General features: G+C 38.4%; 1 protein-coding gene across 3 annotated transcripts in view; it reads left to right on the forward strand.

The window, feature by feature from the left end:
• Nucleotides 1-25807, forward strand: part of LHX6 (LIM homeobox 6) — a 254317-nt gene that overhangs the window by 140449 nt on the left and 88061 nt on the right. The gene's annotated exons all lie outside the window — the stretch shown is intronic.

The following is a 25807-nucleotide window of genomic DNA, read 5'->3' on the forward strand; positions in this document are numbered from 1 at the left end:
TCTTTTTAAGATGGCACTAGATGCATTTGTTTGGAGGGCAAGGTTGACATTTCACAACAAGGGAAGAATTAATGGTTTATTACTGCTCCTTTCTTGTGTTATAACTGAAGCTTGAAGAAATCCCCTCTCTGTGATAATGGGAAGAAACATTTGAATGTATCATAAAACTGTCTGATCATCATTGGATCTAGTGATTTGTTTAAGATTTGCAATGCTTTTTCTTGAATAAGCCTTTAAAAATTAAGGGTAAACATAAACTATATTCTTTTTACTGGAAAATATAATCACAAAGCAATGCATTTCATAAAATCGTTATATAAAATGTACCCTTTTCGCAAAATGTCCACTTTGAAGGTATATGGCATGTTTAAATGAACTAATGGCTAAAATAAGCTTAATTATTAGAAAAATGGCCACGTTAAAATATTATTCACATTGTAAAAATGCTAACGGATATTAAAATGGACATTTATGATCATTCAGTGGAGGTCAGTAGTTTCATCTAATGGTAAACCTAGGAAAATATGTAATCCATATCTTACATATGCCATCATTAAGTATCCTGTTATTTCCAAATGCAACTTCTTAACCCTATTTGGTTTTATTGGCATTTTCATATAACCGTTACCATGAAAAACAACTATATAAATGGATTATGAATTCATAAATCACATTATACACAAAGTCTGCACGATAGTTGACTCAACTAAATAAGTTCTTTACATGCCCGAGAAAGAAAAATGGAATTTGCTTTCTTATGTGAAACATACAGTCCCCCCAGAAAACTAATAGAGCCCATAGTCTATGTCATCTCCCAGTGTATTACATTATTAAAACCTTGTTAACATAAAAGTACATTGATCTGCATTATCCATGTGTAGCTTTTCCTCTTCGTGAAATAATAAGTGGGGTTTACCCAATTTGTTTGAAGCACTAGGCTTTTACCTTAGTACCCCTCCAGTATAGGTTATCCTTTTAATAGGGAAGTATGCTTTTGGGCACATTAAACCAAATGTATCGAGATCAAGAGCTGAGTAACATTTTAATTTAAAAAGTTACAACAAAATCCTACATTACTTATAGGTTTATATCATTTACTATTTTAGACAGTGAGAAAGATGCTTTGGCTTGGCTCTGTGAATGGAACTAGTATATGGTTTTCATCTTCTGCAAGTTTTATCTTAACTTCAAATTATAGAGACACCTGCCTGTAAGACAGTATGAAAGTGTGTCCCCTTTTACTTGCATAAAGTTCAGTTACACCAGAATTCAGTGCTATTTATTGTTTAGCACCAAGAAGCAGAGAAATCAGACTTCAAGTATGTGGTGTTATTTATTTCCAGTAGTCCTTTCAAGGGCCTGTATATGAACAATAGTTTACCACAAAGAATATGTCTTAGTGGAGATCCACAAGACCTGCAGAAAAGTGTCCAGTGCTTCATTGCATCTAACTCTTAATTCCTTACGTAAGCCTTTATTGACTTCACCTTGAGGATAAAATGCATATTTCTTATTTATAATAATAAATCGAGATTGGGATCTCAGTGTTTTAAGTACTAATTTTTTGCAGTATAGGTAACACTCTGAAAAGTCATCTTCTAATACATATTGTTGGGGGAATCTTTTTGAATCTTTTTGTTATAGCACTCATTTTTCATATAACAAACATGAATGCATATTAAGAAGGACTATATTAAGTAGCTATATAACAAAGATAAATGCATATTAAGAAAGACTAAATAAGTAGCTATTCCACCTTAACTTAATTAGGTGCTTCCTGTAAAACTAGAATTTTCTTCAAACCCTTATTCATGGGCCGATAGATGTACCATGATGTCATAGCATTTTACTTTTTGTAGTTCAAGGATAGAGACCTGAGCATAGATTTCATTAAAATAGTCATGACATTTGAAACTGAAATTGATGCAAGAAGACACAAACTTCCCTCTAATTGGAATTTTCCCTCTCTTTTCTTTTTTTTTGGGGGGTGACTTCTTGAGACAGTAATGAACTACAAATATGTAGCTATGACTTTTAGCTCTAAGCTCACCTTCTCCGTATATACTGATAACATAAGACCGAACCTCAGTGGCTAGGAACTTTCTGATCTCTCTCTTTGTTCTAGGGAAAGAAACATTTGCTACTACTTTTCATTACCGTTACCTCTGAAACTGTTCGACTGCTGACTACCTTGTACAAAGGCTGTTGGTTCGTATTATGTATCCTCAAACAAGTACAATATCACCCCTCATCAAACATCTCTGTGACTACCTGTTAAACTTTACCTCTTCTGATAGGTGTAATGACCCACAGGCTTCTGAGTTTCGACTGCACCTCCCTCAAGGCCTTGTTCACATCACATCAACAGCCTACAATCTCTCAGCAGTTTTATATTCTTCTAGACTCGCTGCTTACTAATATAACTCCTCTCTGTACAGGGTCCATGATCTGGAATCCTTGTCTCATTATTATGAAAAAAACTTCTGACAATCTCAGCCTTTGTCAGTGCTCCAAAACACCTTTATTAGAGTGCTACCTGTTCAACCTGCACAGCCGTTGTATAACCACATTACTCTTGCTATGCTCTTAAAATACTTTCCGGACACAGTTTCAAGAAATCCTCTGCTCATGAAGCTCTCATTGACCTTTGATCCCAATCTTTCTCTTGTGCTATTGGTCACACTATAACGTGAGAGTAAGATTATGTCTATACACACACATGCAGGATATCATTGTAACTTAGGTTTATATACATACTGTACCTGCTTACCTTAAGAATGCTAACACACCATAAAATATCTCCAGCAGTCTGCTGCTGTTCATTTCAAACAAAGGGGTTCTAATTCTCTGCATATAGATTTGTCTGGTCAGTCTTTTACATAAACTTGCATATTTTACTTTCAGTGCTTATATCATGTACAGCTTCATGCTATATGCATGCACCTTGCCTATACATTACAGGGTTACTTGTAATTGCCTCTAAACAGGTCATGCCTGCAAAAGGGTTCTTGTATTCCAGTTCATGCAACCACGCAAACATATAAATTAACTAATTAATGACCAAACAAACAGAAAAATATCTCATATAAATGGTGGTTTCTTTGTTCAACAAGTTTGGCACACTGATCACCAAGTCCCATGAAATTATGTCCTCTAAAGCATAATAGCTTGTCCAACCACCAAAACATTGAATTTGACTGATATATAAGGGTTCCATTGTGTTACTGGACTGGCTTTCATCTGTTGTAGTTAAAGAAGGCTATGACATAAAAAAGCAAAGTAAATTTGATTATTAGTAGAAACCAAGTCAGATAAGCAAATTATATAGACATATCAGACAAATTCAGAAGCGTTTTAGAACCATGCATAACTACCACTAGAAAGGTCTTGGCTTTTACGAAGTATATTTTTCACACATCAGCCTTACCAAAGTCTGTGTGTGTCATTATTATTTTGATGGATAAATATGCTTGGGAGACTTCCTTTCACTAGTACCTTGAATGTAGAACAACAACAGAGGTATCAAATTGGTTGAATAAACAATGAAGGCAATGTAAATACATGTGAGTTATTAAATAAACCAATGAGCAATTTTTGCCAATTGCTTTCTAATATCAAAGAAGGGTAGTGTAGCTACTGTCAGCTGTACCTGTTTTGCAGTTTCCATTCAGTGTTTCTAGCACTGTTACAAGACACAAAGCCAAGGACATCAGAAGTCATTTTAGGGGCTAGTTTAAAATTACTGAAATTCATATTCAGATAGGAAATGAGATATTAACAGGTGGGGTGGGCTCTTTTTCAAGCTTAAATACAAAGGAGAAAGAATGTGCTGTTTTGAACTGCCTTTTATTATTCTGTTACAATTTTTGAGTAAAATGGAAGAATATGATCGTTACCAATGGGACCTGCCATATTTTATGGAGGATTGTGCATAATGCGTTATGATGTCCTCAGAAAGAATGGATACTTGGCAGCTATTCAGATCAAGAAATAATTTGCGAATGTAGGTATTCAGAAGGTATCACCAACTTTCTTCCAAAAATAGTTCTGCAGGCAAGTCCATATTGCCTTCGTAGCAGTTATGGAAATATTCAGAGTATCCAAAATAAACTACCAATTTCATGGATGTACTGCCTTATAAAGAACCCAGCCTTGCTAAAATCATTCAGTATACATTCTGGGCTATAGGTAATTATGCCTAGTGTGATGGTCTTTAGTGTATGTTGAGCATTGATGACAGTTGCCTCTCTCTATATTTTCCCACACATGTTTGGACAAGCTAAGGTTTGGGCTTTTTTGTGTAAAGTTGAAGGTACTTATGTTTGAGAGTTAAAAACATGAAAATAAAACTTACTATCCAATTTTGAAGATGTTTTAAATGAGTACATGTCTGTTCCAAGCTACTTTATTAGGAACAGATTAATAAATAGCCAGTTAAGTACACTGTCATCCAGATTGTTCATTTAGTGCTTAATACCTACTCTAAAATAATATAATAATATATATATATATGTGATATATAATAATAAAATAATGGATCTTTAAGGAATTCTTGGTATTTATGATTCAAACTCCAGATATGATGATTTAAAATCTGTGGTATGGGTGGACTGAAGAATAGTTAGACAATACTCAGAATGACAATCCTCCTTTGCAGTTCCTGCATTTGCTGCTCAGTTAACTAAGAAGAAACCTAGCCTAGCATATTGAAGAACATAAAATAGGAAATAGGCTGGGCTAATAAAAAAAAAAAATGCGGATTCCATACATTATCTATATCTACTGTATTCAGGTCAGGGTCAGGGGATGCTAGAACCTTTCCTGATAAGTAAAAGGCAGAAGACAAGAATCATCCATGAATGGAATGCCAATCAAGCACAGGACATAGACACTCATAAAGCCCCACAATCACTTATACATAGGACAAACATAAGGACTAGAAGTAAATTTGCTGGCATGTCTGCATAATGTTGAAGGAAACCATATATTCTAGTGAAAACTTATGAAAACACTTGAAAACACAGGAAAAATGCAGAAACTCCACACTCTAAGTTGCAGACACTCCAGCTGACAACTGAACCAGAGAAATAAGGAATGTAAAACAGAAATGCTGACTAATGTACCACAATGTCATTGATTCAAAGATTCCTCTTACCTTCAACTTCTCTGGACCACAAAGTTAAAACCCCAAAATGAGATTGTCACTTTTTACACTGAACATCCAGTCCATGTAGGAAGAGTAGTATTTCACAAAGGGGGAAGCCAGCATTGCTTTGAAGGTTTTAAGGCTCTATCTCCTTTAGTCAGAGAAGTTCTGCTATGATGACTCAAAAGACTGCTACGATTTCTGCCTTTTGGGGAGTTTAAAAACACATCAGAGTCTCTCAAATTCCTCAGGCTTCTCAGCGGAATTTGTCTCAGGGCAATCTGAACCAACCTTTTCTGATTTCAGATGCCATCCATTAGGAGTTACTGTGGACTCATAATTGCCTTTTCACACCTCTTCTACTGCTATGTGCTCTCAAAAGGTGCTATGTTCTAGGCTTGTGGAGCTCATCTGGGCATTCTCAGTCCAAGATTTTTGAGCTTCATCTAAGTCTGTGTACCACACTAATCTCTTGTAGATATTGAGTCAAAATTCCTTTTAGTCTTTTATAAATATCTAGATAGTCTTTTAGTTCAGTCATAACACTGTGGTATATTTCATTAGAAAGCAGGGAGGCACTATTTCATTTGAAAGCAGGTAGGCACCCTTCTGAAGCTCACCAACTGTGAGTGGGGGGCATCCCAAGAGGATTGTACTTTTGGTTCAGTCTATACTGTGTGCTTAACTTTTACCACCATATTTTGAGTTTGATTACAATTTATGGGGACTTTTAACTTTTACCAACATATTTTGAGTTTGATTACAATTTATGCATGTGAAGTTTGTAGCTCAACCTCCAGACAATGTTGTTTGTTCTCTTGTGCTAGTCAAACATCAAAATCTTCATATCAGCACAAAATGCAAAGCCAACAATATTGTGGTCTGTCACCTCAGATTTTTTGTATGATACATTGCTTCTCTTTTCAAAATTGCTTTTAATATCCTGTTTCTTTTTCATTCAGAAAATCTTATTTAAGATACCACAGTTGTCCTCCATATCAATTCCAGTTTCATTTTGGTAGTGGAAGATTTTTTTTTTCACTGCTGAATATGACCACAGTGGTTTCTAGTTTGGAGATTTTAAATAAAGAACTGAAAGTATCTTGAAAACCAGCACAAATTTTATTGGACCCAGATAGTGTACAACTTTTATAAATTAGCAACCCTCTTCTATTTAGGCTAATTATTTTGAATTTGGCCCTTTTAAATATAGTCCCTGCTGTTATGCATAATCCTTCCTCAGTATCCAGTCTGTTTTGATATATTTTTTAATTTAAAACCCATATTTTAACAAATTCTGACTTTTACTCACATGGCGATAAGATACTGGCTAGTTACCAGATCTTTTCTCTGAGGGCTCCTTCATCTGAATTTTGTATTTCACAGTCCTACCCCTTTTTGGGAGATGACGTTGTTCTGGAAGCCTGTCTGTTTCACATTTTCAACCTCTGTCTTCCTGTAGCTTTAATCAGCTCTCTTGGAAGAGGTTATTCCTTGTAGTTATCATGTCATCCATGAAGATACTGGAACTGCAAATTTTATGGTACAAAGATCCAGATCTGATTTTTCATAAATACAAGGTTTCCCTTCAGGCTAATCACCAAACTCCTCCAATAAGTGATGTTAGACTTTATTTTTAACCACACAATTTACATGTCTGTTTTCCAGTACAGCTAGCCCTCATAAAATTCTCCTACATAAACTAGATATTAAGAAGGCTTTGATGGCCCAAGACTGGAACTGACAGTCAAGAGGAGAAGGGTAATACTTGCAACACACCACCAGTCTCACATAGACCTAATAAACCAACACCGGCAAATAACACACAAGAATGCATGAAAACATACTTGGAGGCTCTAAATAAAAATCTGCAAAAGCAACAGAGACCTCCAAAGCAGACATCCAAGCAACCTCCAAACCCTATCACCAACCATGAAACACAATTCACATAATCACTGTGCCACGCAATCACAGCCCTTAAGGCAAAATAACATACCCAACACACTAGTAATAGGCTACTCTATAGTCTGGCACACTGATGTCCCACTAACTAGGCTGGACAAGGAGAAGGTTACAGTTAGCTGCCTGTTGGGAGCCAGGATCCACCACATAACACAAGCACTCAGGACACTCCAGAACAAGTACAAATACGACTCTGTCATTGTCCATGTTGGTGTGAATGACCTGAGATGTACCTCCCCGGACTACATGAAAAGAGACATGGAAGAGCTCTCTGATCATGTAGCCCAGGCTGGTATGACCCTGACCCTGAGTAGCATCCTGCTCTCACCAAGAATGATGCCACAGTATAAAGAAAAAATGATCAAGTTCAACAATTGGCTAAGTTTCTGGTGTCATTCAAAGGGGATCCAGTATCTGTCCGCTTGGGATGACATGTTCGACAAGCCACGTTGCTTTGCAAGAGATGGCTTGCACCTGTCACCCTTTGGCTTTCGAATACTGGCCAAGGCTCTTGCCACCCCCATAGTGCCTTTTTTAGGCAAGGCTCAAAAGACAAACCCATCACCATAAATAGCACAAATAACCAAAAACTGAGGGTAATGCTACTCAACACCAGAAGTCTAAACCTCAAAATGCACGCGCTTGAGGCACTCCTCAGTATGGAGAACGTCAACATCTATGCAGTAACAGAAGCCTGGTTTAAGGCTCCTGAGAGCACCCCAGCACTACTAGGCTATAACTCATACCATACATTTCGGCCACATAACCAGGACCGAAACGCAAACGTCCGGGTGTATCCATATTCATCAAGGATACCCACACCTCCAGGTTAGTGACGCAGCACAATGCATCGGAGATCATCCATGAGCAACTAACAATGGGAAAAACTGCAATCCAAATTGTAGCTTGCTACAGATCACCCACAATGACCCAGGACCCACATTCTGATTTCTGGAGACACTGGGAAATATGAAGGTCCTACCAAACACCCTAATACAGGGTGATTTCAATTACCCAAACATAAACTGGGAGAACTACTCAAGTACTAACTCCCTTGCCCAATGCTTCCTAGAATTTATAAACTTGAATGCCCTAGATCAACTAGTCAGCACCCCCACCAGAGGGAACAACATATTGGAACTGGTCATCACCAACATGGGCGAATGGTGTTCCACACCGGAAGTCAACCCCTCACTGGTTAGATCAGACCATAGACTAATCACTCTGGATATCCACATTCCGCCCCCACCCCCAATCAAGGAAACCACCGTGAAAAACTTTTCAAAAGCAAACTTCACGTTACTTAAGACCGAGGTGGAAAGGTTCACAGTCCCCATGCTAAAGGACAATGCTGTCCAAGCTGCTGAAACCTTTACAAAAGCACTCTGAGCATCTGCAGGAATGCATGGATCATGCTATCCCAAGTAAAACCAAGAATCACTCCTCCAAGAAAAGGAAACCAGTCTGGTGGACCCCTGCCATAAACAAGCTATACAACAGAAGGAAGAAACTAGTACAGAAAAGAGTAAAATCCCAAGAAGGAAAGACATCCCTGATCAGTATCCGCAAGAAACTACGATCCCTCATTAAATCATCCAAAGCTAGTTTCGAAAGAAAAATTGCTAAGGACTCCAAAGATAACCACAAAGCATTCTTTAGCTATGTCAAGAACCTAAGTGGAAACTCTCAGATCTGCTCTGAGTTAGTGCAGAATGGCACAAAATACACTGAACCGACTGATATTGCCAACATTCTGGCAGACAGGTTTAGTGCAAACTTCACCCACCTCTCACCCCCTAAAGGGCCGATAACCATACCAGAAGAATGTAGGGCCCTGTCAATCACCAAACACACAGGTTAAAACAGCCCTATCCAAAGCCAAAAACACAGCTTCAATGGGACCAGATGGTGTCCCAGGTTTTGTCTTACAAGATCTCCAAAATGAACTAACCCTTCACCTAAATACACTGTTCAAACTCAGGCTCTCTACAGGCTACATACCTACAAATGGTGCACAGCAACAGTTATCCCACTTCACAAAGGTGAATCCACAATGGACCCCGGAAACTATCGCCCTATAAGCCTGACTAGCCTGGTCTGCAAGGCTATGGAGTGCATCATCATGGAACTCATTAACAGAGACATTGGGAACCTCCAAACCTTGGACCCTACCCAGTCTGGCTTTGTTAAGGGCAGATCATGCCTCCTAAACCTGGTGGACTTCTTTGAGACAGTTACCAAGGCATTAGATGAGGGACAGGAGGTCCACACAGCCTACCTAGACCTCGCAAAGGCTTTCAACCACCATTCCCCATTCTAGTATTATAGACAAGCTTACCAGCTTGAATATAAACCCCTATGTCACGAGATGGGTTGCCAACTGGCTCATGGATAGAACCCACATGGTGAGAGTTGCAGGCTCTATGTCCAACTCTAAACCGGTTACAAGTGGCGTTCCCCAGGGCTCAGTCCTAGGACCCCTACTGTTCGGTATATACTTCTCAGAGGTACAGGCAAGCATAGGAGGACTATGGCTGACCAAGTTCGCAGACGACTGCAAACTAGGGGCCATAATTGATTCCCCGGCTGATACAGACACCCTCCAGAAGGGTCTCACTGAGACGGATACCTGGTGTCAAAATCATGGCCTCAAACTAAATGCCAAAAAGTGCATAGTCATTCCCTTTGGAAAAAATAAAGTACCCACGAACTACCACATAGGTGGTAGTCCCCTAAATACAGAAAATGTAATAAGGGATCTGGGGACCCAAGTAGATAGTAATCTCTCCTTTGATAATCATATTGCCAAGGTGGTTAGAAAATCCTATGTGGCCCACCTAATAACAAAAGGGTTCCATTTAGAACAAAAGAGATTATTGTGCCTCTCTACTCATCACTCATTAGACCCATCATAGAATACAATGCCCCATTTGGGATGTACCTTACAAGACACCTGAAACAGCTGGAAAGACCACAAAAGTACCTCACCAAGAGGATTACTGGCCTCAAACAGATGCCCTATGCAGCTCGACTCAAGAAACTCCAGCTGTACTTGATTGCATACCGCTTACTCAGAGGTGATCTCTGCCTGACGTACAAGGCCATGTCCAACCCAGAATTGATGGACATCCTCCACCTAAAAAAAAAAACAAATCCTGGAGAACCACATGCTCTAGAGATATAAACCTCACCACAATGATAAATAGGACATGCTGGGGGGGGTAGATTCCTGTCCCAGAGACTCCCCATGCTTTGGAACAGGATTCCAATATATATCAGGCAGAGCCCCTCACTAACACTCTTCAAGAGAAACCTTGACGGGTGGATGGGAAACAGAAAATTTACCCCGGGGATCACTGCAGTGGCTCTGCTGGACAGGGGCACAGGGAACTAATCTAAGGGGGGTGGCGAAAGCCAGCATATTCTGGCTAGGCTTATAAATGCCCTTGGGCAGATAGCCTAGTACTTACCTATGAACCTATGTGCTGTGTAAACAGAAATGCAACATATTGGAAATTCAAACAGATCTTTGCTTCGGCTGTCTGGCCCATTCTTTCCCTGACGGTGAGCTTAAGCAGCCTGCTCACCTTCCTGTGGAAGGCAGAGGTGGACACTAGGGAGCAGGTGAGTCTGCTTATCCTGTAGACTGTACTGTCTTTCCCTCCCCATCAGAGTCTTGCATGCTCCACAAATGCTGTCTCTCAGTAGGTGCACGTGTGTTACCACACGTGCTAAGTTGCATGGACAAGTGGTACAACACTGAGGGTTCTGGGCCTACTAGGCTCATTCCTGTGACTGATGCATCTGTACTCCTGCAGGTGTCAGCAGTGCAGTGAGCCAAGCTACATCCCTCCTCCAGGCTGAGTAAGACATCACCAGCTGCACCCATATATTCAACCATATCCAGTTCTTTTACTGTCCATATTGTTAATATAGTACAGGTCATGCAGGACAAAATCAGGGATTGATGTGTCAATGCTGTGAGACTTGCCCTAGGTTTCATTTAATTTCTGTGGAACTCCTAACTTTCTCTAGCTCTGGTATGGTGTGTGTCATTCCTTACCTAACTGGCTGGGCTTAGATATATCATAGCTTTCACTTTGGACCTTCACTAGATGTATGAGTTTTACAGTAATTTATTATTTAACAATTCAACACTTTCATTAGCTTTACTATTATTAAATTTTGTTACCTTGGCAATCTGCCATAAAAAAGAAGTACCTTTGGCCGAAGTAGCATTTTATTAAATGGCTGAAGGTTCATTTTCATTTCCTTGTTTCATTTTAGATGAATATTTAACTGATCAGAAGGTCCACCAAAGTAGTCACCTTGCTGTGTAGCTGAACTAATGAACATTTTCAAATGGCAACTGACACATGCAGGTTTTGTATCGGATCCCATTCTATTATCCTTCTGAACATACCCTAGGACTTCTTCAAAGCTTCATACTCCATGAGCTTAAAGTGCTGAACTTTTTATAATTTAAAGAATTGCAAAAAGTTTTGTGTACTTCCCTTACCACTGGTATTGGACCATTTCTGATGTGCACATAAACAAAATAGCTGTTTTCGATTACACTGCTAAACATGCTCAAAGTTCCTTAATTTTTAAACATTTCTGAATAATTTTGTTTGTGCACATGAATGTACTTCTAGGTTTTTGAACCAAACTGGCTTGTTTGCTTTCTTCCCAGATTATATAGTGACTTGGTATCCCCATCAACATTTCTTCACTATGGTAGGCTGGTGACATTCCTGAACTTTCAGTGGTCAAGGGGTTTGTGGCTTGGACTTCCAGCCTTTTCACTTTCTGCACCCACTACAAATCATCTGACTGGGTGTTCTGTATGAGAATGCTCGAATCTCACAGATGTGGACTTTTGTGGGCAGCCTACTTTCTGTGGTAATTTTGACTGCCAAATCATGGAGTCATCAAAAGGTTTAACTGTTTCTTCACAAAGACAAAACTACTATTGCTTCACTCAAAACTAATGGTTGCAAAGTTTGAAATTTGTATTTGCACACACTTGATAGATTTTTGCAGACATATCAAAATTAAAGCCATCCCAAAACAGGCCAACATAATACTAACAGTCCTAGTGTATCATGAGAGTTGCACCATGCGTAACTCACAAGAAGCATCAAATCATTAAAAAATGTAGATTATCCTTCTTAACATCAGAGATCTAACATAACACTGAATCAAACATGGTAAAGAATCCACATTCTCTGCATTAATGCTGATGCAAGATAGTAGCATAAAACAATTACACCATATCGGATTGAAATTTTTTTGTCAAAACTTGAAATTTGTGAAAATTTCCAAAGTAGAATAAAATTAAAGTTGAAGCAGAGACTCAAGTTTTATGAAGTAAAGCTATTTTTGCAGGCGCAACCCTTGTTGCATCCCATGTGGATGAATGTACCACCACTCCTGCTACATAAATGTTATATAACCCCCTCAGAGAAGGGGGAAGTTCAGTATTTTCTCTTTACCATGGTTTTGTGATCTTTGCTGTTGTAATATTATTGGGAATATGGTGCTTTCAGACCCTCACAGGGGAATGTAACTTGTGTCCCTTCAAAAATAACTTTATTGAATAAAATTTGAGCCAATGCATCTGATTTGGCTTTATGAAGTTTTGGTCTTTTATTTTTATGGATTTTAAGCTTCAGCGAAAGAAAATTGGTTAGATAATTTGTTTATTTACAGAGTCCTAAGGGATCCAGAGCCTACTGTGGCACATACATGGCTCAAGGTAGAGAATGGGACACCACTCCATTGCAGATCTGTTACAGTTTCCAACATAACATTTTTTCTGACCAAGTAGTTCATTATATAAAACAAGTCACAGTGAAAAAAGGCATGGATGTGAAATCCCATTGCTAAGAAAAGTCAAGTAACCTTTTTTTATAGCAACTCCTCTGTCAGTGGAAGAATGCTGTCCATCAGTCATTCAAACTGTCACCCAGGTCAAACAGTTATGATTTGCATACTGCTTAACACAGTACAATACAAAAACACTTAAAACAAAATTCCCAGATGCTCTAACCACAGGTGTCACTTTGAGTGGTACTCAATGATCAGCTGTCACTTGGGGACAAAGTTTTCACACTTGTGACACATTCTGTAATCTGCTACTCCCTTACTCCCATAACCAATGATAATGCAAAGGTGAAATGATGCTTGGAGCGGGGGGGGGGGGGGTTGGGGGTGTAAGAATAGCATGGATGACTTCTACCTCAGAACTGATAGGACAGAACTGCAAGCAACATATTAAAGTAAGATGGCATCTAAGAATTGCTTTAGCTAATCCAAGACTGTGAATGGTTGCATACAGAAGAGATGACAGTTACAATGATGATACCTTTCTTTGATATCTCAAAACTCTTATCAACATTAGCCAGAGACCTCCTATAATATACTGTTAACGGCAATGACCTAAACTGAAGAACAGCAACACCTTGAAGAGAACAATGTCATTTGGGAAAGAATTTATTTCCAAGACAACCCTCTGTGAGCACCCTGAGAGCAGGAGACAAGCAATTAAGACTGAAGGAATCCACAGCACTAACACAAACATTTTAAAAGCATGACTATTGATTCAATAAAAGGTATCCTGTCACCTTTGTGATTCTACAATTAGGATGGATTCTTCATACTCCACTATGTGTCCTATGAATGTTCCTTTGACTGTGCTCTAATTAGTTTAGATTTTTCTGAAGAGAGCCAAGTAGCCACATCATGTTTGTAGGTAGACAAGGCTTTGTGGTGGACAAGGCAGGCTACAACAAAGATGAGCACAACTAGTTGAGACAATACATCAGAGGTCAACAGAAATATCCCTGGCTAAGAACACTGCTTTACAGATATGTGACTGGTACACTGCAATATGTGTACACTCTGTCCTATAGAAGGCAGATTCCTCCCCACTGGTGCTCTGTTTGTCTTCCTGTCTTCTGGAGACCCTGGCGTTTTCTGTCGTACCAGTGCTCATGTATACTTTAAGTGGCTGGACCAAGAATGGGCATGTCAATAGCACAGGTGGTGTCTCTCCATAATTGCTGGCTGACTTGGTCACTTAATATCACACAGGTACACAGTTTTCTTAAACTTCCTTATATTAAGAAGGCTTGTACACCACTGAATGCTGTGTTAGCAGCATAACTAAGCTCTTTCATGAGACTGTACAAACCTCATTTAACTGTTAACAACTCTTTTCATAAATTCTGTTAGAAGCTGCTAGATGTCAGTGTAAACAGATGGGAAACAACACACAAAAATATGAATGAGGCTGACCCTGATCTGTTAAGCCATCAGACTAACAGTCAGTACTATAACTGGCAGTTTGTTTCAAGAGAGGCTATAGTAAACATATCTTTAGATGTTAGGAAGGACACACAAACTTCAAGCATTAGCAACATGCTGGTATATAAGAAATAGCATCTGGATGAAATCCAGACAAAAAGGACCCAAGTAATTTAATACAAGTAGTTCAACTAACTAGTGACAACATGAACATTAAGAAAATCATGAACCAGCTCAGACATAATTAATATTGCTTACAAAACTTAAGGCCCTACCTGTACAATGTTGAGGAAGAAAACTGGCAGAAAAGAAAATGTCTGCAAAGTGCTTAAAACTACTGTGGAAAGAAAATGTGTTGCCCTACTACCCCGTCATGTCTTAATCGTCTTCTCTTTTTCCTACTGATAACTTGCCATGCTGGAGCTATACTCCATATGCCAGAGTTTGTAAACTCAGAAATTTTGTACAGTTAATACTGAAATGCTATTTCAATTAAACGATTAATTACACATGTTTCACAATGGGTGATCTAGATGGTTAAATGCCAGTACAGAACTTTCTATATAGGAAAAACATCCCGTCTTTTCAAGAAGTGCATATCTCAACGTGTGTTGAAATAAAGAACAAAAGGAAACAAATTCTTTGAATAGATATACTTTAACACCCAATGCAGATGTATTTCTTTCTTTCTTTTTTGAATTGAGATCTTTAGAAATGTTTTTTTTCTCCAAAAAAATAGATATTAATTTGTATTCGCCAATAAAAGAAATGTGGATAATTTTAACCTGAGCTGCAATACTCCTAGTTAAATGAATATTTGTAATAATTACAGTTTTAATATAGTTTATGGGTTTTAGTAAGTGTTTATAGAACACCTGATGTATGTTTCAGTGTAAGGTGAATTAACCTTTTCCAGCTGTGTGCAGTTTATAGGGTCATGGTTGCTATGCTGATTTTAAGATGTTTGCCTATTTTAATCACTACTTATGAAACTTGAATAAGCATAACTTTTTTTTTTGTACCTGAATTTTGAATCGCCAGCGACTGAAATATTTGCTTTTGATTTGCTATCAAATATTGGTATGTCTCTCTCGCTACTTGGTCTATTATAAGCCACCATTTTCTAACCAGCTCATTTCACATTGCATTCCAGAGGCAGTCATTCAAGTGCTGGAATTAGGTTACAGTAGGAAACATGTTTCAAAATTCCTGCACATGAGCTGTTTGAGTTTGGCTGGTCTTAGCAGGCATTGTTGTTCAATCAAGAGACTGATTCCACCACCAAATTAAGGTGACCACACAAAGTTGGAAAACTGATAATTAAATTCAGTGAACATACTGTTACAGAGGCAATTACCTGGATAATCGTACTTTCTTACCTAAGTGACGAGTTCTTAAATAAGAAGCAGTAAACTATCATTAATGCAGGTTCTGAGATAGATTCATAGTAACTGACATCCCTAAACTCAAGCCTGATATTGGGTAAAAAAAATGCAGGTGTGTGCATTCCCAGCAACTCTCATGTAGGGGAATGTACATCAATACCCTACATCTCCAAATGTTCTAACCTGAAGCCTATGAAACTGATGAAATCTTGTAAGGATACCTTCACACTGCCTCCTGTATGATAAACATATAATGTATTCTTATGGATAGAACCTTTTAAAGGTGCTACTTTCCCATCTGGAAATACTGAAGATATTAAACATGATCCCCACCCCACCCCACACTGACCAATCTCACTGAGGACACTGAATAACAAAGACTCCAGTGGAACTGCTACCAAATGTGAATCACCACTATTTCCACATGCAGCAAGTCAGAAATTGTACCCATGTTTTGTGAACAGACCCTCTGTTTACTGTACCCTGTATGGGGCCAAGATAACAGTTGTTCTACTAGCTAGTCTATCTTTACAAAGGGAAAACATCTGCTAAAGAGAGGGTTCATACCAGAGTGTAACCCAAACAGAGATCAGACTGATTTGTCACAGCATATGGCTGGCCCATGCTTTGTACCTTCTCATGATCCCCAGGTGTTTATACCTTTAAAAGATGCATGTAGGGGTCCTGAGAAGCCTAAAAGGATAGAACAAGAAAGTATGGCAGAGAGAGAGAGAGACTAAAAAATGGAGGAGGACCATAAAGTCTGTCATAAATATGTGCTATATTCTGGTCTAGTCATTCTAGTTATCTGCCTAATATAACCAATTGGTGTAATTAAGGATGGTGCATAACACTTCTGTTAAACAGGTAAATGCTGATGTCAATGTTGTCCCTAGCTGTGGTTAATTGATTATATGCAAGTCTAAAGTTGAATGAGCCCTAAATGACCTGATTTATATTAAAGGGCTAAAAAAGAGTGGTATCAAAATGAATACTAATCTTTACTGCCCTAATGTAACCTAAATCACTTAATGAAATGTAGGAACGCACCTAAATACAGTATAATGGTAGCGTTATGGCAGCAGATTGTAACCAACTCTAGAGCAGGATAGCATGCCGCAACTTTTTCCAGAAAGAAGAATCCAACATGCAGGTAAATTCAAAGGATGCACAGAACACACTCGGATTTGTGTTCCACCTAAAAGTACTGTATAGGTTACTAAAGGTAAACACACAAGCAGTCTGTTACAGCACTGTGAAGTATGAACTAAAAGAGGCCACGACAAATGCATTCTTCTTCTTTCGGCTTTTCCCGGTTAGGGGTCACCAGAGCAGATTATCTGTTCACTCATGATTGGCAGTGGAGTTTTATGGTGTTGAATTGCCAGCCCGGCACCCAACCTTCCACAGAAGGCAAACACATGCACACACACACACACACACACACACACACACACACACACACACACACACACACACACACACACCTAGGGCCAATTTAGAGTGTCCAATCCACCTACTGCATGTCTTTGGGATGTGGAAGGAAACCGGAGCACCCGGAGGAAACCCACGTGATCACAGGTTGGACATGCAGACTCTGCACAGAAGGCACCCCAGCCGAGAATCAAACCGGAGAACCTCTTGCTGTGAGGCGGCAATGCTAACTGCTGCACCACCGTGGCTGCCCAGGCCATGACAAATGCATTACGTTTCAATACAGCTCTGTTTAAATAGAAAACATGTTATGGTGAAACTGCACCGTATATTAAAGAGGAAACGTATGCAGACTTGCATTTCTTGTACAAGGGTTCAGATGATCATAAAGTCTACAGTTTAAATTTCCTAAACCAATGACAGAGTATTAATTAACAATTTAAGCGCATTGGGATGAGTTTTGTTTTATTTTTATTTTATTTTTATCCTTGTTAACTGGGTATGTGGGCTGATCAAGTATTCCTCCTCAGTCATGGTCCAAACCCCCAAGGCAGAATCAATTTGCTTTTCCTGTTCTAGCTTGTAGTTTTGGGGTGATTGACTGGCCCCAAAAAGTATTGGATCAGATGGACAGTTAAACAAAAAAAAAATGCTTCACACTTGCCAAATGATATATAAAACTCAGTGTGTATACCAAGTTTATATATTCCACACTCTGAGGTATGGTCCCCCTTGAAATTGATTACATTTATAGATCTGCAGTTGTAGGACTGCATATATATCTGCTGACCTTATCAGATTCAAACATAGCAAAAGTTTTAAAAAGTGAGGGGAGCAAGTCTAAGATGATCTTTGCTTAGTTTAACAGAAGCATTCTTGTGTCCAGCGGGAATGTTATTCAAACCAGAAGTAGACATAAAATCAGACAGCAACTGAATATGCCAAAAAGTAAAAAAGAAGAATATAAAGAGAAAGATCAAATGAGAAGTTAAGAAATGTGGAAAAGCCATAAATGTAGTGGAAAGTATAGAGATTTCTTGAAACAACCTCTTGTTGATCAAGATTTGATGCAAGAATGGTCAAGGAGAGGTGAGTGAAACTAAAAGCTGAAAGGTTAATAATGGCAGCTGCTTGAGACAGTGGACATGTGGGAGAAATGGACAAATGTCAATTCCATTGATTTTTTTTTTTTTTGAGAAAAAGAACGGTCACCCCTTTTTGCTGGATGTGATGCACTCATGGCAGAGGGCCTGTACACTGAAAGGTACAATAATGTGGCAAGACTGTTGCCTGGAGGATTGTACAAACACTACAATATAAAAGTAGTTGGGAAGCACTGGAAACACAAACCACAAAGCATTAGTCCATGAACTATACATCACATGGGATCTCCCATTACCAACAGTCCAAAAAATAGATGCAAGAAAACCAGATGTCCATTGAAAAAGAACAAAAGTAGCAATAAACATTGAAATTGCTACAGCCAGTGATTATAGTCCCTTATGCAGAGAGAGAGAGACAATTAGAAAATATCAGGGTTTGTAGGCAGAAGTGAGAGCAATATGGAAGAAAGATAACCAGACAGTTCCAACAGTAGTAGGAGCAATGGATCGAATCAAAAGAAATCTACAGTCCTTTTTAGATACAATACCAATACATGTAATCCTGTATGAACTGCAGATGGAATCTGTTCTGGGCACACTCTAGGTGCTGAAAAGAACATTGAAACAAAACTAATTTCATGAACTTTAATTATACCCTGACTTAGTAAGGGGGGGGGGGCATTCCTGTCATGGTATTAGAAAGCCAAAAGACTTGGAGAAATTAAAGAAGAAGAAACAGTATACAGTGTAAGAAACAGAAGCACTGTACATTAAATAAACAAACAAAAAAAGCACTTCAGTTGAAGCAGGCTGGGGATACCGGTGGCAACAAAAATTTACATCAGGTTTTGGAGGTTAGATAACATGTTACACAAGGTTTAATTAAGAGAAGACCTTTACAAGCAGACTAGATTTTTTTGACAAAACAGAATAAACAATTTCACTTAACATTTAATCTGTGAATACTTTTTCTCATAAAAATGGATAATTTGCCTGGGTAAAGATGGACTGAAATATGGATTAGGTATAGTACTGGTACTAACTGGTATATTGGTTGGAATCAAACAGGTATGGATTAGGTATAGTACTGGTACTAACTGGTATATTGGTTGGAATCAAACAGGTGTATAAGCAGAGAGGATAAGAGGAGTGTAAGTTAGGGAGGCTTTTGGGGGGACTGAGTACCACACTGCTGAAGCTATTGTCTGGCAGACAGCATGATGGTCAGTAGTCACCATAGCAACAAAACAGATGCTATGTCATCAATGCCAAAGAATTGTTTAACAAGGCTAGGCAACTGCCATAGTTTGTCAAATGCTGTGGGCAAAAAACAGCTGTTAAAAGTTTCATGACTGTAGAAAGTATAATGGACATGTAAGTGCCCCTCATTATGTCCTATATAGACGTCATTGTCCTCTTGAATGTAATCCACACAGTATCAAGGTACCTAAGATACAATGACTGCCATAGTACTGCAGTGTGCATGAGCTGTATGTTGACTGATGAAAAGAAAAGGCAAATAACCTATATGAAGTAAATGCCATTTACATCATAAGAGAAAAAGTTGGTAAAAAAAAATTAAACCTTGCATATCGGTCAATGCAACAGCCCAAATTATAACAGCATTTGTACTGGGCATGCCCTTTTAACGAAGTTGTATGACCTCATGACATGGAAGGATAATACCCTGACTGCAATCCATGATTTCCATGTTCAATTAGTGGAATGGGTGCTAGAGGGGTCAGCTGGGGGAGGTGGGCATTGGTAGTACATATCAGCTCCTCCATCCAATGAAGGAGGAGGCTTTGCTTGTCACAATGCCCACCCACCAATAGGAGTTGTTCTTCAATTGTGGAAGAGGCCAGGGTGTGGCATGTTTGCCCTCTTAAGTGATGCATGTGCTGTTGAGTCAGGGATGATGTTGGAGGGAGCACATGAGTAATTTCCTGACCAGGCAGCCGATGTATCATCCATCCACCTGCATGAGGCTGGGATGTCCATGGGAGTGATACACTGCCAGGTTCCCTAATGCCTGATTCTCGCCTCCAGGGGAAAGAATGTACTTAGGCTTCCATAAATTGGAAGAGACCCCTTCCCATCCCTCTTCAGGGGTCTATCTCTTGCCCCTTAAGGAACAAATGAGCAGAAGAGGCACAGTTAAGGTAGCCATTGGGCAATGTCTTGTAAGGGAAATAAAAGCAAAAAGTCTAATATTGGGCATGACACCCAGAAGCAAAGGAGAAGAAGACAAACCGGCTAAAACTCAACAAATAAAATCCAGTGTCACAATGAAAGTAGTGCTTCTGCTACAAAATGGAGAAACGAGATTTCTCAAAACTACATCATACTGCTCCAGAGGTAGAAAAAACTTATTTTTCTTCCAAGATTATATATTGCTGCAAAAGAAATGTATATCAGGAAAAAGAGAAGACATTACATTATTCACTTACTGAACAATTCTCTAATAATACCACCTATGGTGGCCATTATAAAGGAAGTAATATCCCTTTCCGGACTGTTGATGCTATCTGCCTACAGTATCTGTTCTCATCATGCCCTGGTTATTGTACCATTTCATAACTACACTCTTAAAACAAAACAAAAAGGAGGTTTTGGTTTTAATTTGTGGTTATGACATTACTGCATACATAAATTTATTTGCATTACTTCTTGAAGTAGACACCTATTTATGCTGTTCTAAATGACCCTTAAAATGAGTTAAAATACATAGCAGAGCAGTAGCACATTCAAAACTTATCAAACAAATGATTACAGTGAAATAAGTGACACAGTGCCTGCATGTACCTTACAATCTGTGATGTGTATGAAACAGTCTTTTGACAGTCAAGGGAAGACAGCTGCAGAACTGGAGACTTATGTATTTATTTTTACTTATTTGTATTGGGGGCAGCAGTTTGAGTTTGGGGAAGGGATCAATTCCTTCAGAAATTATTCAAGTGTAGTATTTATAAATGGCAAAATTAGTTTTTACAAGGAGGCAAGTAAACACTTCAGCTTGTTTGCAACATTCCTACATTTCCTGCAGCAGTACATTTTTGGCCAGGTGTGAAAATAACAGTGGCAATGCATATAATGTACTGTCCCTTTTTCAGTGATTCCATGGCCAAGAATGTGTTCAACATTGTTCCGAGCATAAAAGGAAGAGGAAGCTACAGATTCCATCTCAAAGGAAGACGTCAAGGGAAAGGAAAAGAGCTCACTGCAACTGAGACAGAGTTTTGTATATTAAAGGAAATAGTAATTGATCTTGGGCTAGGAAGACAGTTTCTTCTATATGAATATTAATTATATTAGGAAGTAATTTACCATAAGGAAATATACATTTGAGGATAGGAAAGACATGAATATTCAAATACTGAAATGAGATGTAAAAATAAAAAGCACAAAGTGTAGCTGCTGCAGAGACCCTTAACTGAATCTGTAAAGCAAATTGATCAATGTAATTTCTAGCAGGTTTTGAAGAAGAGGTTGGGAATGCATGATCTTCTGTTTTCCTTGTACAAACAGATACTTAAGGTTGCTGCAGCAAATGGCAAGGGCAGCCCCCAATTTAGTTGAAACAAGAATCTCTCTCTCTCTCTCTCCTTATATTTATAAAGCTGTGAAGGACATTTCATCAAATACTGATCTGTTGAGACTGATTCAGTAATCTATATTTTCCACCAAAAGAAACACTGGTAAGGAAAATGTTTTTTTTTTTTCGTTTGGGGGTGGGGTAGGTGGACTCTACTCCCTATAATATTTGTCTCTCTGCTCACTCCTAACTAAAACAAATTCTACTCTGATGCATCTGGTCAAGCAAAACAGTTATTTGAACCACTAATGCTCTTGGAATACATTTCATGTTTCCAATAGAAAACAGCGTGTATGAACGCATTTCATATTTGTATAATTTGTACTACAGGGCTCTTGGAATCTCACTTTGTCTGACTAAATACAACAATACCCTTGCAGTCCTGGGCTGTTCTCAGAATGGATGGAAGATGCTCCAGATTCCAAAAATTATCTTAACTAGCAAAACATGACATGTTGCATTATGTACAGTTCATAAGATATGTCCGTCCGTAGAAGAAACACTTATTATATACAGTTAGGTGGATTACACCCTGTTAAACATAACTGAATTCACACACCTTCAACACACCTTCAAAGGGGGGAACAGTGCAGATGATGTAACACATCACCTGCAGCTCATGTTATAGAATAGAGAATTTAATATGAATCTGTGAATCACTTTTTTTTTTATTTTTGTAAGAGGCCGATCCCTGCTTGCCCATTTTCTGCATCTGGAAATTGTATTATATGCATTCACATTTTTCTGCAAATATGACATTTTTCTGAGAGTCTTTCCAATTAAATGTCTGCTGCACTGCAAGCCATTTTCCATAAATGTACAGTTTTGCCTATATAGGAATCCAAACCCTGTCTCTAAGGAATTTTTTCAGAATAAGTATAATGCTCATTTGCAGAAGATTTGCTACAGCTTTAGGCCATATTAAAAGGCTCATGTCAAAGCTGGCATTAGAACAAACTTTCCTGATGAAAGTGTAATAACAGAAAGAAGCAGAGGTCAGTTGGATAAAATGCTTTGTAAACTTTTTAAATTAAGCACCTTGTAGCATACTATTAAAACAAAATGCAGGCTGATAAGACCGAATAATTTATAATCTGAGTACTATCACCATCCCCCTGCCCTGAGGGACCATCTTACTCAGAGTCTCAACCCCAAAGTACTCTCACTGGCTGCAGGATGAACTGCTACCAAACTGCGTGCTTTCAGAATGTGCAGCAGAATTGTTCTGCAGGATACAGAAAGGTATCTTCCAAAATAGTTTTTATTATGTTGTAATATCACTTTTATGTCTCATGGCTGCATGCAACACCATTGTGATTCGGAGGTTCATGTAACTATCTCAGTGCTTGACCTCTGCTTCGGTCCTTTGCTGAGGTGCCTTCTGTGAGCAGTTTTTATGTTCTGCCTTTATTCACCTGGGTTTCCCCTATTCTCTATTTTTCTCCAACTTTCCAAAGACATATTAGTAGACTGATTTGCAGGAACATACCACAGATTTTTTTTCAGGGAAAAATACTGATAAATCCTGAGTCTAGACTCTCCATGTTGGAAAATGCTGGATTTTCACAGAATTTGTATTTGCAGAACACTGCACTTATTCTCTACGACTTGCATTTCTCCTTATATTTGCTACTTGTAATGCTGAAGTCTTCTTACAGAATTTTCTGTACTTAGAATCTGTTTTATATATAGTTATATGTTATGTTACACACACACACACACACGTATGCACTCACACACACACATGCATGCACCCATACATGCACACACACACACACACGACTATTCAGACATTCAGCCTTTTGATTTTCCACAGAGCTTCTGCCTGCTAATACTTGAGGAATAGCCACTGTGACTGTCTTACAAAAGTACAGTCCGTCTAAGTACTTGGTTAATTATGATTCTATTATCCTCAGTTACACTCAGTAGCCTAGCAGCTGCTCCATGATGATTGTTTTGCTTGAAGAAGTTTGAAAGACCAGTACTTTTTGACTTCATATTTCTTCGTAGTAACAATGATTCTACCAATCCCTGCACTAGGAACATAAATCTAAACCAATAAGACTCACTGTTGGGATAGTTCCCAACTTAATGTATTCCTAGCTTTCTGGAATATGTTACCACTACAGCTCAAACAAAATACGTTTCAGTTACCTTTAAGGCAAGTGTTTGATGACTGGATGTGTAGACATACATTCATACCAGGACTGTCACGTATGCACTGTTAAAAGATAGGGCCACCCTTTCTGGGCACTTGGCTGTCTACTTAAAAGTGTATTAAGAATCTTTTGGTCCCTGTGATTACTTGTCTGGTATTGTTCCTGTGTATAGGGATACACTGATGAATCACAATTATAATAAAAAAAATCAATAAACCAGACAAAATTAAGGAGCAATTAGAATGCCTCACATTTTTATTTCAGTTTTTTAGCTAGAATCTTTTGGAAAAGAGTCAGTTTATGAGAATTTCATTGCAAACTGATCAAGAATTTGACAGAGTCTACAAACATAATAGGCTTTTTCCTTCCGTAATTTCACTTGTTGGTCTCAGGGAAGCATGATTGCCTTTACTGGGTATGGAAAGCCCACACCCAAAAACTAGCAGCCTTGCTGGATTATTTCTAACAGCACATGGCTAATAAGCTTACACCTGTCCTCAAGAAGGCACATCATTTATTTGAACAGTTTTTATTTTGCTGGGATTTATCTTATAACCTGAATAAAACCCCAAATTATGCAATTTGGTAAATACTGAAGGTAATTCATATTCTGAATGTTAAATAAAAAAGGTCATCAGCATAGTAAGGCATTCAACCTTTAGAAAATGGTTTCAAAGTATCCAACAGCTTGAGTTGGACTCTGTTTCCCAGGGTTCAAATGCAGGAAGAGCAGAGACTCTAAGCAGTCACTCCATGTTTAACACAGGGAAGAGGGTATTTCATCCTCATCAGTGTGCAAATCTCAATACTTTTTATAAAATGACATAATATACTGGGGAAAATACCACATCTGCTGCATTGAGGCAATGTCTATCTGCTATTTGTCTCCAAACTCAGAGGGCTAAATATTTATTGTTCAACAGAAAGGGCTAAAATCCTTTTAAAGTGCCTTTTTACACTCAGTCTGCTTTAAGACATCTATTGATGTGTCTTTAGAATCATATACATCCTATTAGATTCTGATTGCCAACAAATTCTTATCTTGGCTTGTGCCACTATTAGATCTCTCTGGAAGGTTTATGGTTTGATTCAGAAAGACTGAAAGACATATCCTCATAGCTTTTAAGATATTTAGCTAAGGAATATTTAAAATATGATCTGTCTTAGACCACTGATAACAGTACGGAATTAGAAAGCTCCCTCTAGGAGGGAAAAAAAACCTCTGAATGTTGCCACCAAAGGGGTACCCTTACAGAAATATGCAGCTTTGGCCTTCCATTGTCTAATTACAGTAAGGTCTGGTATGCTAATTATGAGCTCTAGAGGAGCATCGTATGAAAGGAAAATGGATGCTGTTACAAGATATCGTTATGTATCCATGTTCCTTGGATATAAAATTCTTATCAATTTTGGAGATTTAAATCTGAGGATATAACAAGTAAATGTATTATTTGGCAACTTCAAAATATTATGAATGCCCACCATTTCAAACATATTTACTGAATATCCTGCCCTTTTAGGGTGCAGAATTTATTCTGGGACCTGTAGAGACCTTGTTAGAAGAGATTATGTTCTAGTCTCCCTCACAAGTTGTTATCCCTTCTTGAAAGGCAATTCAATGATTTATTATATAACCATGCAATAACACGCAGGACAACGTCACTGATGGGAAGTAAACATTATAAAATCATTTGTCAAAGAAGAAATCCCCCTTT

Source organism: Protopterus annectens, chromosome 16.part0 (assembly GCF_019279795.1).
Source record: "Protopterus annectens isolate FY-2018-M chromosome 16.part0, PAN1.0, whole genome shotgun sequence".
Lineage (NCBI taxonomy): Eukaryota > Metazoa > Chordata > Ceratodontiformes > Protopteridae > Protopterus > Protopterus annectens.